The following is an 11,120-nucleotide window of genomic DNA, read 5'->3' on the forward strand; positions in this document are numbered from 1 at the left end:
TGGGCCCATCGATCCAGCCTGTCCAGGTCCCTCTGCAGAGCCTTCCTACCCTCAAGCAGATCAACACTGCCGCCCAACTTGGTGTTGTCTGCAAACTTACTGAGGGTGCACTCGATCCCCTCGTCCAGACCATTGATAACAATATTAAACAGAACTGTTGCCCAGTCCTGGGCAACACCACTTGTGACCGGCCACCAACTGGATTTAACTCCATTCACCACAACTCTTTGGGCCCGGCCATCCAGCTGTTTTTTTACTCAACGAAGAGTACGTCCGTCCAAGCCATGAGCAGCCAGTTTCTCCAGGAGAATGCTGTGGGAAATGGTGTCAAAGGCTTTACAGAAGTCTAGGTAGACAAAATCCACAGCCTTCCCTCATCCACAAAGTAGGTTACCTTGTCATAGAAGGAGATGAGGTTATTCAAGCAGGACCTGCCTTTCATAAATCCATGCTGACTAGGCCTGATCACCTGGTTGTCCTGTACGTGCCGCGTGATGGCACTCAAGATGATCTGCTCCATAACCTTCCCCGGCACCGAGGTCAGACTGACAGGCCTGTAGTTCCCCAGATCCTCCTTCCGGCCCTTCTTGTAGATGGGCATCACATTTGCTAACTTCCAGTCAGCTGGGACCTTCCCGGTTAGCCAGGACTGCTGATAACGGATGGAAAGTGGCTTTGTGGTGGATCCCATCTGGCCCCATAGACTTGTGTGTGTCTAAGTGGTGTAGCAGGTCGCTAATCATGTCCCCTTGGATTATGGGGGCTTCATTCTGCTCCACAGCCCTCTCTTCCAGCTCAGGGGGCTGGGTACTCCAAGAACAACTGGTCTTACTATTAAAGACTGAGGCAAAGAAGACATGAAGTACCTCAGCCTTTCTCACTATGTTTCCCCCCACATCCAGTAAAGGATGGAGATTCTCCTTAGCCCTCCTTTTGTTGCTAATGTATTTATAGAAACATGTTTTTATTGTCTTTTACGGCAGTAGTCAGATTAAGTTCTAGTTGGGCTTTGGCCCTTCTCATTTTCTCCCTGCATAACCTCATGACATCCTTGTAGTCCTCCTGAGTTGCCTGCCCCTTCTTCCAAAGATCATAAACTCTCCTTTTTTCCCCCAGTTCCAGCCAAAGCTCTCTGTTCAGCCAGGCCGGTCTTCTTCCCCGCTGGCTCATCCTTTGGCACATGGGGACGGCCTACTCCTGCACCTTTTAGATTTTCTTCTTGAAGAATGTCCAGCCTTCCTGGACTCCTTTGCCCTTCATTTTACAACGTCCTCAGAAGCAATCTTTTGGATTGCTTTTTTCAATGCCACCTCTTCAATATTCACCTCTGCTTTGTATTCTGAGGAGCAGATGACCCATGCTTAAACATAAGGGATGTGGCTGCACATCCTTCACTACCTCTGTGGGCACTGCAGGCTCTTACTGGCCTGAAAGGCTGAGTGTGCTGTTCTCCAACCCAATGCCTGTTCTCAGATGTAGATCATTATGCTTAAAGCTTTTGTTTTAATGGAAAGTTAAACCTCTCCTTTTCAATCTTTCACTCTGGGGAATAAAAAGAGGTTGAAATTGCAAGTTCTTAACTCACCGGCATGTTAAACCAAAGCCCTCTCCAACACTCTGCTTCCATCCCTTCACAACTTTTCACACCATTCCTCTCCACACAAGCCCATCCTTCTCTTGACTTCACTTACTCCTGGGAATCTTTCAGAAGAGGGAATCAGTGACAAGACATTGTAACCCACATCCCTTTCTCTTAGGAGCACAGAAACAAAGATGCTCTGAAGTTATGGCTAAACATGTAAAGACACAAAGACCTCCTGTGTAGCTGTCACTGGTGGGTCAGCTCTGGCAGCATAGTTTGGATGATCTGTTATGCCAAGAAGCCTCTTTTATACCTTTTTAGGCCATTATAGAACTGCCTAAGGTGCAGGATAACAGCAAAAGACCCAGAGTACCTTTCACATGCAAATGTAAGAATAGGAAAAGCTACAACTGGAGGCAAAGAGTCAGACAGAAACATAAATGCCAAATCCTGGCAAACACAGCCAAAAGCAGTGTGTGCCTGGCTCCATGCACCCAAACTGAAGCTTTCTTGGCTCAAGAGGTAACTTGTCCTGGAGAAAGAATGTGGAACCATTTTAGTGTCAGAAAAATATCCTATTTGTAACCCTGCTATCTTGTGAAGAAAAAATGTTGTGGTATTGAAAATGGATCATATGAAAGACAGGCAATAGCCCACAGACAGCCTATGGTCTTCCAAGTTTTTACCATAACATACTGCTCTTTGCCAAGTTGAGGAGGGAACATGCCAGCAAAAATAGTTCTTCCTCCCAAGACGAGACCAATTACATTCATTTTGTTCAAGGCCAACAGCTTCTGGTTTCCCCCAAGTTCTGATCCAGGAGGGATGTGGGGTCCACTGCCTCTTACAGATGCTTTCCTCAAAGTCTGCCCCTCTGAGCTTCTGGCCAAAACAGTGCTGTGGCAGGTGATTCAAGGTCTGCCCCTGTGTGAGCTTTGGCATGCATCAATCAATCGATTTGATGTGATGCTTTTGTCCTATCGAGGAAACACTATAAAGCTGTGAACCTCGTCTCTAGTGGTTTGCATCTTCTTGTAGCATTAGTACCATAGTTAGATCCAGAATATATCCTCAGTTTAAACACCACTTGTTTATATATATCCTACAGTTTCTGTACTCTATGCAAGATTAGGCATGAATAATCCTTCCTCAAAACAGGAGCTATACTAAATATTATAATGTTTAGAACACACAGATGAAGCAAGCATTCCTTAGGATTACTGTGGGACAGCATATAGCCCAATCAGAAACACCTGGAGTGCTGTTTCCATTTTAAATCATGAGATGTTTTCTTCTAATATACTTTTCAGGACATTTCAGTCACCCAAACAAGCTAGCTGAAGAACTGATTTGAAAAGTTTTGCATCTGGACATCTACAACATGCATTACATTATACTTTTTTCTAGTTAAGAATACGCAACAGCTGATGTAAATCAATGAAGCTTTCTTGATTTCAGTGCAGTGGTGTCAATTCATAGTACACAAGGATTTAGCTGTACTGTTCCAGCTAAAAAACAGAATTTAATTCACGCTGTCCAAATATACTTTTGACTCATATACAAAATAAAGAAAAAGAAATGAGACAGACTTGTTTTGGTGACACTATTCAATGGGAGATGCCTTTTCCTTCTTTCCCGCAAGTGCACATTCGTACAGCACTGACAACCCCCCAAGTCCCACCCTTCTTGGTATTTTCTCTTTCTCAAAGAATTCGTATGGAATAACCTCATCCTACTTGCACAACATTCCTGTCTCTCTTCAGTTCACTCCCCTGCCTCAAATATTTCCTTTTGATGTCTCAGGACACACAAGAATACAAGCTTAGAAAAGGGGTCTGCCACCTGTGACCATTAGAAGAAACTTACTCAGAAAGAGGGAAAAAAATACCACCAGGCAGTAAAAAGCTTGTACTTACCAGTTCTTGGTGTCCTTGTTTCACACCCAGAGCTGCGTGCAGGTGTGCATATATCCCGGTTCCAAGTCGTACGGGAGGCCTCATTCTTGTGTGCGTGGCTGTCCTGGGATCCTGTAACAAAAACTTCTTACTGATAACTAATTGTTTGCTTTCTGCAAAACATTTCTAACTGCTGGCTTTCCTTATTTGCATGAGCTGGAATGCTGAGGCTTGGAGAAGACAAGCTCTTTCTCTGCCATACTGAAATACAGAGTATACATGCATTTGACATGGCTATATACAAACTTTATTTCAGAATAATGTCTGCTGCTTCTGTCATTTTGCAAACACATACATTAATCCTGGAAATAGAAAGGTGATTAAAAAAAAAAAGCCTGTCTTCAGTTGCAATCTCTGTATAAGAGTTTGAGGGTCCCAAGTCTGTCCTGAATACCTGGTAATATTGTCTGCGTGCTACAAAGAAGATGACCAGATGCACAAACCTGTTTCTCTTTCTGGCACAGGCCAGCAATATCTTTATGAGAGCACAAATTTGAAGTAAAATGCTGAGATTAGGAGAAGACAAGAAAAGCCTCAAGAAACAATGCAGAACTATACTTACACAAGTACATCATCATAAAAATAGTACCTGTAGAGTCGACTTAGTTTAAGTTTTTCACCCTCCAGTGGATGACCACATCTGGTGAGAGAGAAAGAGATAAGCTCACAGTTACTCACGGTAAAGACAGAAATTTGCTATGGTCATCAAATAAATGCATTATATACATGAGGTAACTTATGCCAGTGGCCAGACTGGCACATACACATGGATAAAATGGTACGTCTGTGCGATTTAAATGTATTTCAAGGAAGCTAGTTTTTCATATAGTATATTTCCTTCTCAGTTAAAAATATTAGGAGTAGAACGCTTAATTGAAAATAAATAATACAGATGTAGTTAACAGCAGTCATAAGATTTTATCCCGTTTGTAGGAACAAAAAGTAACACCACTGGAGAACCATTAAAAAAAAAACCCTTTAAAGCTTGACAGTGTCACATCACATATCCAAGAGATATCTACTGATGCTTTCTTTAGAGAAGCATGTAAGAAAATGAACTCGCAAAGCCACATTTACTTTTTCTTGTTTAACTGTAATTAGATTACCCTACTTGGGTTTAAAAGACTTAGCTACACTATTATAATCTATATCTGCCAGCTACAGATTTTTGCTTTAGAAGATAAACATTACATTGAAAAGTTATTAGCATGCAAACTAAATTACTTTTAGAAAGAACTGACTCTTCAGGTGCTGTGTTTTCATATTTATATATATATATACCCATACACACAGTTTTAATTCCTCTGCTCTCTTGTTGCTAGCTAACAAACAAGAAGTTTTTCATGTTTGTTTTCTTTTGTCTTATTGGGGGAAAAAAACAACAAAAAACACCAAACACCCTTGCATGAACCCAGATTGTTAGTTACTTCCACACTTTAAGCCCAGGCTATTAGACCAGCAATAATTATGAGGGGCAAAAGGTCACTGCCATTAGGGGGAATCCCACCACTGATATTAATGAACTATCAATCAGGCAATGAAGCCAGTTTTTGTATTTGTTAGAAAGTCTGAATTAATAAACAGTCCATTAATGCTGTGTAGAAAGAAGCCAAAACCAGACCTGCACTCCTGATACGTACTCTGAATACAAACAATGGGAAATATGAGACACACAATGGTGCTGTTTTCAATTTTCTGACTGAATCCTGTATTAAAACAAAATAATATTATTTAACATCAGTGGAGTTTCCCTAGTCTAAAACAACTGGAAGTGAGATCAGAGTCAAATCCAGAATTTGCTGGAGAAAATGGAGAAGACTCGAGGAAAAAAAAAAAAGCCAACCTTAAGATCTGTTTTTCACTTGAAAACGTTGCCAGATGAGACAGTCTCATCAATCCCACAACACAGCCTGACATGCTAATTAACAGTTATGAGAATAAGAAGTATTAATTTACTGTCCCTGCACTTCCTCTTGAAACCAGCCAAATTTTATCTGTAATTCCCCTAGAAACTGCATTATATTCCGAACCAGGGCTTGCTTTCCCTATGGGCTCTTGGAACAAGCACAAAGCAAATTGTCAAAGAAAGCAACCTGAAGAATATAAAAAATGTACTTCATTCAAATGACTTGAACTATTTCACTGTCCACATAGCCATCTGAAGACTGAATCTTGAGTTGTAATTGAAGGGAAAAAAAATTACAAGATCGGGTCTCAGAGATTTCGAAAAATAACTTGCCCTAACAAACTCTGCCTCAAGATCTACATATATACAGTTGTCCCTGACCTCAAGTCAACACAGTATATAAGCCTGCCACTGTTCTCTGATCCTGAGTCATCAAAATAGTAATTCCTCCAAAGACAAAGAAGACTTTTTTCTTTAAAAAAAAGTTATTTCAATGGCATTTATGAACTACCAGCAAGCATACACTTAACTGACCTGCTGAATCACGCCAATGCTTAGTTTGAAGTAAAGAAACACTACCTAATTTCTGCTCTCATTCAGAGGGCAAGATTTACAAAACATTATGTTGATGGCTTATCAGCAGTGCTTTTCACTGAACACAACATGTATTTTTAGTTAGCTTCAAATCACTGTAGATAAAAGAGAAACAATGGCTGACTACCAAAGCTAAGAAAGATATTTTTTCAATTTGAAGAACAAACTTTTATCTCATGACTAGTATAGAATGTGTGGAGTTTTGCGATGTATCTTGAGAAAACACAGATTGTGCAGATCATTTATATTCAGAGATTCTGTTTTCTGTGGTATTTTCACTAAATTACCCCATCTTCCCACTACACATACATAAATCAGACACACACTTTCTTAATTATCGTAGGGAGTGGCATTATAAATCTCTTCTTTTCCCAAGATCTACAACCTCATAAAATCAGAATAATGTGCATCTCTCTTGCATAGCTTCTGGCATGTCGTTTTCACCCTCCTTCCAGCATAATTGAATACTCTGTGGGATATTTGTAGTAATAGTCATCAGTCTCTCTAATGAAAGAAGCCTGGAAAAAAATATGGCAGTTTAACTATCAGACGCTATTTCATAAAAAGAAATCCTAATGTTTTCCAAATACATATGATTTTCTTAATATCACTAAATTTGGCTATGTTGGTGAAAGCATTTGTATGTTGGGCCATCAGTACTGAAGCTAAAACTATTTGCAGAAAATAGGTGTAGTTTACAGTTAACTTTATGAAACTTCTCTATCACCAAATACCTCAAAGAGAAAACTCACTATTTCCCATCTGACCACTGTCACTCATCTCTCAGAAGAGGGAAGATGGAGGGCCTTTAGACCTTGATGATTGCCCAGTTAAGCGAAAGCACTTTAGGGCAATATCCCTGCCTGGTGACCCAGGCAGGTGGGCACGGGGGTTAACTGACCCAATAAGGGACAGTACAGAGCAGGACTGCTCTCAGGTGAGTTACCCATGCACCTTCTGTTCTTGGGGATGTCCAGAAATAATTGGTTGGGCAAGCAGGCAAGTATAAGGACCTCAGGATGATAATTCAGGTGGGTGTTGCCTGAATTTGCTTCAGGTGTAAGCATTGGGAGCAACTATGCACCCACCTTCAAATAACTAGAACTAAAGGAAGAAAGTCACACTACAGGCACAGGCCTAGAAGTCCCATTTTGCCAAGGTCTGATACCTTCTTCATAGCCTAAAAGGGAATAAGCTGAAGAAGGAATCAGCGGGAAGGTGCTTTGTTTGTCACCATTCAAAATCACAGGCTACTGGAAGTGACATCAGGCAAAACTGGTGATTTGGGCAGCCAAGGGCCAGTCCTCAGCGACAACACACCCCAGATAATGGACCAGACTTTCAGCTAGCATCAAGGGTCAACAACAGGACATGGGCTGATAGACCTTGAGCTTTGAGGAAGAGATCCAGGCTCCTACCACCAATACTAGCTTCCAGGATTATGCAGTTGGGCTCATGAGGTCATATATCAGGAAAGGGATATGCAGAGACCCTAAACCAAAGGACCTCTGTAGCTCTGTCTGAACTAAAAAAAAAAAAAACAGGTTACATTAGTGAAATCCCCTCATCACCAGCACAGTATTTCACCAGCACACGGGATAATGGCTACTCCATTAAACTGATATGAGCAGGAGCTTGAAAATCAACTGTTTTTAAAGGAATTTGGTAGCATGCTACTCAATGAGTCTTTATTGAACTCCTAGATAGGATCTCTTTCTTCTCGTATGCCCAAGACCCTCTGCAAAAAAGAAGACATATTTAATATCATCTTTTATCACAAATGCATTGGACACAGTTCTTTTGCTACTCTCACCACAGCTTTAGAATATAGCATATTTTAACACAGCAATGATCCTAACTGCAGTACAAAAGACATGCAAATGGAGCCTTGCTTGTCAACAAATGCTAACAGAAGCCCACAGAGGCCCATCTGGAGTTTTCAGGGATTTATTGGCTTCTTTTCATTGCCCCCAGCTGCTTTTTTATTTTTTGATTTATTTTTAATCTACAGCAAATTTCTCACTTTTACAGGTATCAGCCACCAGGCAGACTTCGCCCACAGACAAAAAGCTTCAGTGTAACGTTGTTTCTTTTTTCTTCATTGCTGTTTTCACAATTTTGCAATTCTATTCTTGTTTCTGAACTTCAGCCATTCTTGCGCACTGACTTATTCACCTCCTCTGCTAACCCATTCAGTGAGACTTATACCAAGTTTGAAGGCCAATTTATGTTCTCTTTTTCATGCAATTCCAGTTCTAGAATAAAAATTGAAAGTAGTAAGTATTGCCTAATAAACCTGCACTGTAAATCTATAGACACATAAACTCCTAATGCTAGGTGGTATTTAATTACACAAGCAACCCTACTGATTTAAGTCGTATTTAACATGGATAAGAGTCTATTCCTCACGTACAAAATTTAGAAGTCTGGAAGTTCACTTGCTTTCCTATTTTAGTTGCTGGTTAACAAGCATTTTATTGCTTTGTTACCGCTATGTTGCTTTGCCATAATAATTCCAGTTGCATTGTGTTTAAGTTTCTATCTGAGAGCTACTATCTGCTCAGTTTAAGTTTCTATTTGAGTACATGCTACTACTTTTATGCAGTTGTTCTTATTACAGAAACTATAGAAAAAATGCTATTTACCAAATGCGGTAGTAAGCAATAAAGATAAGTCTTGGGCGTTAAGACAAACACAGTATAATATAAGGTTGATTGCAATTGACTGGAAATGTTGCCACATCAGAACTACTCTAGATTCTGCAGAGTAATTCTATCTTAAACTAAAGAAAAAAGAAACAAAAGCACCCTCTTTGCATAGTAACTGACTTCCGTAAGGTCAGTTATAATTAAAGTGCTCACTGGGACAGTAAGGCACCAAAATACATACAGCTCTGAAATTTCTAAAACCCAGATCCAAGCCATGCTTTAGAAATACATTGCTAGTAAAACTGTTTCTTTGAATAACTCAGTTTAGATTTCCACCAAAAGTCTTATTATTCTAGAAGCCTCCCTTCTTACCTCCTACTTTCACTGCAGCTACTCATCATATTCATTATCCAGTGTATCTGATCATGCAAATCACCATGCTCAGTAGAGATGCGGTAGAAATTAATGTAACAGGAAACGCATTCTTCCAAGCTTCTCCATGACAAATACGGTATTCAATAAAATTATTCCACTGCCCGACCCAGAATTTTATGCTCCCTCTGAGCATGACATATTTTGCACCTATGAAGTCAATCAAATGCCAATGTTATTTTTTCTTTTATTACCCAGACTGGTAGAGCAGTTTCAGTAAAAATAATTTATACCAACTGTTTTCGGTTAATGGAAATTCAAAGTCTTCAGACAGTGTTTTTTATTTCTGGTGCTTGAATTCTGAGAGAAATAGTGAAGTATAAGTGATACCATACGCTTTTTATTGTTTTCCACATGAAAGAATCACAATTTTCAGTGGATCATCGAGTTATGCTGTGGCATTGTGCCAAATCATCAAACAGCAAGGTCACATGTGATGAAGGTACAGTGTTCAAAATAGGAATAGCATGTATCATCTCTTTGAATTGAAGGTTTATTTCAGTTTGTCTGAGTAAACCCAGCCAAGAAATTTTCTGGGGTTTTCCACAGTCTACAAAGCATTTCCTTGTAAATTACTGAAACTAGTCCAAGAAAATGTGCAAATATTCATCACCAAACAACAGGATTATGAAACACTATCATTTCAAAGAGTACATTACATTAGAGCCAAGCCAGTTGCTTCAGCCACTTCAGAAATATTAATAATTACCGAATATGAAAATAACTGCACCTACCATGTTTCAGGAATGTTTCTGTCACAGAAAAATAGTCTCTTTCTCCCACAGTTGTACCTGTTGGAGCATTATGTTCGCTAATTGTTTTGAGTATTAATTTATCTGTTTTACACATCTTCACAAAATCACAACTAAAGGAATATTTTTAGAAAATCCTGCAAATTTTTCAGCTTTGGGGAAAAAACCTTTTCACTTTGTGTGCAAGTCTACATCAGATTCAGTAACTGACTCTTTTTATCGTTCTTTGACTCATTTTGTGACGCTACTTCACACCTCCACTTCTGCTGTATCATTTCAAGCTGAAAACTTGCTGGAAGGAGAACAACACCTTCACAACACGTGTCTTACACAATGGAGCAATTAGGCACACATCCAAGAATTACAATTCCAGCACCAAGTGACAGTCAAAAACTCTAAGGTTTGCCACTAATTACAAAGTCATTGCATTGCTTCTAGTTTGGACAGGGCTTTAATACAGAGGAGACACCTTCCATTCTCAGAAAGTTTGCTCTTCACGTCAGACAAGGAACAACATAACACAAGGAATGACCAGGCAACAGGAGTATGCCTGGAGTTGTTATAAATCTGAACTGCTTACAGAGGCATTGCACACGCATTTCTCATCGTCACAGCAACTTTTCTTTTTAATCCGACATACAAAGCCATGTCTAAAATAACGTACATAGCACAAAAAGAATTCATCAGAGGCTGATGAATTAAAACTTTCATTTAACAGTTCATGATGCAAATACTACCACCTAAAGTGCAATTGGCATATTTTATCCAACGGTAGGATTTTTGAAGAGAAACAGGAAACAAGACAGATTTTATCTCTCAGTACTTCTCAGGCAGGAAATTTAATTTTTCGCCTTCTGGAAGGGTTTCAGTTGTAAAGACTTTCGAAGGAACACAACGGCAGTACGACCTAAATTGATGGTTTTAAAGAGAGGAAACACTAAGTTTATGGCAGGGACTATGTTATAGCCCAGTATCTTGGCCTTTTGTTAGAGACAGAACAAACATTGCCCTGGGGTTTGAATGACTCTGTGGACAATCTTCTTCGACTCTTTGTCACCATGGCTCTTCCAGGTCACAGACAAATTCATGAAAAAAGCAACCTTCCCTCAAAACCTGAGCAGGCTAACAAGACTGAGGAAGAGCCTCATCAGACCTTTGGCAATCTTGCTATTTTAAAGTTCTCCCTACTTTTTGCCTCTGTGGATACTCCCTTGCTTCTAAGCAAATTAGCTATATTAAAAGATTCATTTA

The sequence above is a fragment of the Pygoscelis adeliae genome, unplaced genomic scaffold (assembly GCF_000699105.1).
Source record: "Pygoscelis adeliae isolate BGI_AS28 unplaced genomic scaffold, ASM69910v1 Scaffold31, whole genome shotgun sequence".
Lineage (NCBI taxonomy): Eukaryota > Metazoa > Chordata > Aves > Sphenisciformes > Spheniscidae > Pygoscelis > Pygoscelis adeliae.